Genomic DNA, 6,000 nt, shown 5'->3' with positions numbered 1-6,000 from the left:
GTATGTGCCATGTCAGCGGCCAGGCAGCGCGCGCCCATCTCCCCCCGTTGCTAAGGAAGACGAGGAGCGCGCGCACACGCAGCTGTTGCTATGCGGATTACGGCGGCGGACGATTCAGGCTCGCTTAAAAGTGCATTCGCACTTAAAAATTTTCACATGCTGAGGCAGAGCAAGAGTTGGCCGTGAAGCTTTCCTAAGAAATATTTTATAACTGCTCTAGAGCCGCGACCTCTATAGGCACGGTCATGGGCATTCCAGATGAAGGTAGCCATATATATATTTATATATATATATATATACATATATATATATATATATATATATATATATATATATATATATATATATATATATTTCTATATATATATATAGGGCTAGTAGGGACAGAGACCCACGAGAAAGGCACAGAAAGAATAAAAATATTTTTACTAACTTTTCAGGAAAAGGACTTCCTTTTTTTCAGAATACTCTCAAGACAGAAGGTTGCCTTCCTGACACGTAAGTAAACTTTTTTTATCATAGTCTGTGTTTGTTAAGAACCTAAAACATATAAGTGCATGCCAAAATTTCCGCTTCCCAGGAACCAATCAGCCCTTGCCTCAGTCCTAGATGCAAGACCTGCAAACATCTCCAGACGGATTTCATTGTCGATAGCTACGCCATCCAATACGTTCACAAAATTATTCAAGCTTCACGTGCAATTGCTCGAACAATTTGTATATGCTATAATGCTCATTCTGTCAGAAGCAGTACATTGGAGAGATGAGTCAACCGATAAACTTACACCTCAATGGTCATCGGGCCGACACCCGCAACAGTGCCTCCATAGCAGTCGCGGAACACTTCAACCAGCCCAACCAAAACTTCGATGATCTCAAGCTCTATATTATGCACTTAAACTTTCAGTTTCCAAGAAACCAGAATTACAGAGAATGCTACTTATTCCATAAATTCAATTGCCTGGAGCAATCAGGAATGAATGCTTCGAAAGGCAGTTTAGAAACCTTACGGTACCTCAATCGAACAGAAAAATAATGCTTTCACAAAACGTGGGCTTTTCCATTCGCAACAACCCTGCCTGCCCATACCCAAAGCTGTTACTTGAATTCAATTTCGTTCCTTCCTTTTTTTCCTTTTTTTCTCTTGCTTGTAGCCGATTTAGACATACCACACGCACTCACATCCCTCGACCTTCGGTACACACACACTCGCAAAAAGGAAAAAGTAAAAAAGAACGAAAACCGAAAAAAAATTCCTCGAATCCACCGCAAAGCTCCCAGGGGATGGTACCCGCGCATTCCCTTCCATTATTCTACGAACACTGGCCTCCAAACTCGGAATGCTTCGGTCTAGATGGGCTGTGGAGGTTTACGAGTTTTCTCCCTCACACACAGTTCAGTAACGTGGTAATTGCACCCCACGTACGCCCCTTTCGGACCCAAACTTCTCCAAAGCCTCCTTTGAGGTCGCCCGGCACCACGGCAGCCCAGGTTAAACCATTCCTCCCTGCTCCCTCATGCCATCTCGTAGTTTTCCCTCTTTCTCTCTTGCGGGGTTCTGTCCCATTCACTACACCTTCGTTTCTTTTCCACTATTTCACTCCTTTCCAACGTCCGTTGACCGACTCTGCTGTCCTCCTTTGAGCCCCGCTCTTAACAACCTCCCGCCTCTCTCTCAAACTCAATCTCTATCTACAAAACAGTGTGCCAGAGATGAACCCTGATGCCTGGAAAAAAGACAACTCTTTTTGTCAAAACGTTCCTAGAGGTCTGATGCCGCTACCTTCTTCAAAGTATAATTTCTATCTGGTGACCATCATCAAAGCCCCCTCGTTCTCTGGATTTCATCTGCGAAGATGACGGGACAAGGTAAGCAGCCTCTCTTCTCTCTGGCACACGTATCTCTAATTGGAGACAGCCACTTCAAGTACATTGAACATCACTCCGTTTGGACAACAGCCACAGTACATTAGATTCCGAAGCGACGCCACAACTCAGAACATAATTAGCTCATAGATGTTGCCCTACGCAACATCACGCACTTTATACTGCACTTCGGAACTAAAGATTTAAAATACAACAGCGCTGGAAACACTTTCGAAGCAATCAAATCTATCGTACGAGATGTTCAGACCAATCGACCCAACGTGGAGATAACACTGACAACATTGCTTCGCCGAATCGAAAACAATCACCAGCCACCCACATCGCAGATACACAGAATCATACCCCTTAAAAGGCGAAAAGTTTGGCTCAATGACGCCCTCCTTCACTTAGAACTCACACAACAAAACGTGGACATCATCTACCACACAGAAATCTATCATGGCCCCCTGGGACATCTGGCCAAAGTCGGTTTACACCCTATATTGCGAGGTGTTTGGATAATGGCAGAAAACATTAGGCACAGGCTGAGCAAGTCGTTTGAGGTGACACTCCCTTGTACAGTGACCACCGGCCGGCAGTGGCCAGCACCGAGCTGCAGAGCGAACCTGATATGGCCAACAGTTGCGAGCCACTCTGTCCCTCCTAGAACACTACATGCGACGCGAGCACACCAACGGCAGATGCAGCCACAGCACCAGCAAAACAACACGTAGGAGAAAACATTTCGGCCCACCAAGGACATCACGCTCAATCTACACGCACACACCTACGCGCACTAAAACGCAAACAAGCAGCCACAACAGACATCGAGGTGGACATCGCCCCTGACAGCCCCCCTAAACAATAGACTCCGAACAAAAAAGCACCATCCCTTAGGTGCACCCTGAACCAACAAAAATTACCTGCACTAAGCGGACCGAACGCCTTACCCCCCAAATCGCGCGCTTTCCTCAGGGTGCGAAAAGTCGCTGGCAAACAAACACACTACAGATTCCACCTCAACATCTATTCGTCTTACCTCCAAACCTGAAAATCCCCAAAAGACTGCGCCTTAAAGCTACTTGTTCCCTTGGTGCTCTCCCCTCTCAACTAGAAGCTAAATGGCATGACACTTTGTAGAGTGCATCGCTTTCCCTTCTAGAAATTTTCAGAGAGCACTGTGACAAACAAATTAATGTTTTAGATTAACAGATCAAAATCATTCCATTCACTCAGCAAGAAAAACATGATCTTTATGCCTTTAGAGGCCGTAAGAAACACGAGCTGTACAAGAAACATAGAGTTAAATTTGAACGTGACCAGCTCCTTTTACCTGACACACATTGCACTATTGAACCTCTTTTTCTCGCTAAGACTGAATACGTGGCACAATATGATTTGACGCTCCCTGCAGACACATAAGAACCTGCTACGTTGGACTTTTTCCCTCCCGATAATAATCAAAATGTAGAATCTAGCTCCGAAAGTACGAGTAACAGCAACATCACACCTCTTCCCGAACGGAATGTTGCATCCGCCGGTCCCATCACGTGTAAAAGCAACGTTATAGATATTTCAGAAACATTATCGACAACTGAAAAATTATCCTAGAACGAGGCCTCACTTTCTGCTCAACCAACCACCACGTTAATGAATACGAGTTACACAAGGATCTCACCGAATTTTCCAGCAGAATAAGACTGAATGAATTCCTTTCCGATTAGCAAGGAAATAGTGAAATCAATGACGACGCACTCCGCGCAAAAAGCACTTGGACGCCAGATGCCGAGGAATCTACAGAACTCAATTTGTATATAAAATCAGTATAAAAAGAAATAATAACGACAACAAAGAAATCAAATGAAAAAACTTGACCTCCTCAGAAGAAGTCATTCTAAATAACCTAGAAGCCAGAACGGATATAATCATTAAACCTACAGACAAAGGAGATTACATTGTCATCTTACCAATATAAAAATATAAGGATGTGGCCTTCACGCAGCCTAACATCTATGGCCACTACCAAACTTTAGACAATGATCCCAGCAACGAATACAGTCAAACAGTCCTTCGCACTCTCACAGATGTGCTGGCCAGAGAATATTTCAGCACAACAGAACTAACTTTGTGAGACCAACGAACGAGCAAGCAGGACGTTTCTACCTCCTCCCTCAAATCCATAAAGTCACCACAGAAGCATAATTCTCAGCTGACATTACGGGCAGACCCATAGTTTCTAACAACACCCCTACGGAAGCATTGTCTGTGTTTCTGGATCACCAATTGACAGACATTCCCACTTCTCTTCCTTCATTTGTTCCGGACACCCCACACTTCCTCCGCATAAAAGAAACAATAATCGATCGTGGGCGATTACCCAATGACGCCTTTCTGGTCACGCTCGATGTCTCCGCATTTATACGAACATTCCCATCACCGAAGGAATAGAAGCTACATCGAAGGCGTTTGCAGAAAACCGGAACCAACATGCGTTGGAAGTGTACATTACTTTACTGAAATTAGTTCTTACTCTCAACTATTTCTAGTTCGACTCATCTTACTACTTGCAAGTTTTTGGAACAAACATTGGCACTCCTTTTGCACCCACCTACGCCTAAATGTTTACAGGACAACTTGAGGCTTCCATCTTAGAGTCTTTCCCCCTCAAACCGAAGGTTTACTTTCCATTCGTAGATGATATCTTCCTAATTTCGGAGGACGGCTGCACAGCTATAGAAAGTTTCATTTCGTCTCTTAATTATTCGCACCCGACCATTACGTTCACATGTCAGTACTCTGATAAAGAAGTGAACTTTCTAGACACCACTGTAGTTCTTGACAATGGTAAACTGAAAACCACGCTTTACAGGAAACCAACGGACAGGCAACAGTACCTAGACTACACGAGTCATCACCCACGAAACTGCAAACAAGGTATCTTTGTAGAACAGGCTACAAGACTAAGAATAGCATGCAGGGATAGCAGAGAGTATATAAAACAAGTAATGAACTAAAGTGCACCCTGGCAAGCAGGAATCACCCGGTGAGCGCACTGGTAATGGCTTGCGAACGAGCATCCAAGCTAGAAAGCCACGAAGTGCTCAAGCAACAACGCCGAAACGAAAGCGCCCTACTACCAGCCTTAAAACCAAATTCTCAAACGCGCTCGCTGACATAAACAACATCCTGCGGAAATACTACCCCGTTATAGCCAGTGATGACCGACCTAAATGACGTTCCTGGAAGCCCCAAGAGTCACCTACAAAAGAAATAAGAACCTGAAAGAAATTTAATCTTGCAAAAATTGGCGCTTCCCAGTAACCAGTCATCAGCCCTTGCCTTCGTTCCAGATGCAAGACCCGTAAACATCTGCAGACGGATTGCATTGTCGATAGCTACGCCATCCAATACGTTCACAAAATTATTCAAGCTTCACGTGCAATTGCTCGAACAATTTGTATATGCTAGAATGCTCATTCTGTCAGGAGCCGTACATTGGAGAAACGAGTCAACCTATGAACTTACGCCTGAATGGTCATCGGTCCGACACCCAGAACAGTGCCTCCATAAACGTCGCGCAACACATCAACCAGCCGAACATGAATTTCTTTGATCTGAAGCTCTGTATTGTGCAGTCAAGCTTTAAGTCTCCAAGGGGTCGGAAATAGAGAATCGTACTTAATCCATAAATTCAATTGCCTGGAGCCGGCTTGAATTAATGCTTCGAAGGGGAGATTAGATACCATACGGTATCTCAATCAGACAAAAAAATAATGCTTTTACAAAATGTTGGCCTCTCCATTTGCAACAACCCTGCCTGCCCATACGCAAAGCTGTTACTTGAACACAATTTCGCTCCTTCCTTCTTCCCGCCTTTTTTTCTCTTGCTTCCAGCCGATTTAGACATACCACACGCACTCGCATTCCTCTACCTACGGCACACACACACTCGCAAAAAGGAAAAAGTACAAAAGAAAGAAAACAGAAAAAATTAATCGAATCCACCACAAAGCTCCCCGGGGATGATACCCCCGCATTCCCCTTCCATTATTCTTCGAACACTGACCTCCACACTCGGAATTCTTCTGGCTAGATGGGCTGTTTTGGTTTACGAGTTTTCTCCCTCACACACAGT

The sequence above is a fragment of the Haemaphysalis longicornis genome, unplaced genomic scaffold, assembly GCF_048455015.1.
Source record: "Haemaphysalis longicornis isolate Haplotype H1 unplaced genomic scaffold, Haemaphysalis longicornis Haplotype H1 scaffold_6, whole genome shotgun sequence".
Lineage (NCBI taxonomy): Eukaryota > Metazoa > Arthropoda > Arachnida > Ixodida > Ixodidae > Haemaphysalis > Haemaphysalis longicornis.
This window is presented reverse-complemented; position numbering follows the sequence as displayed.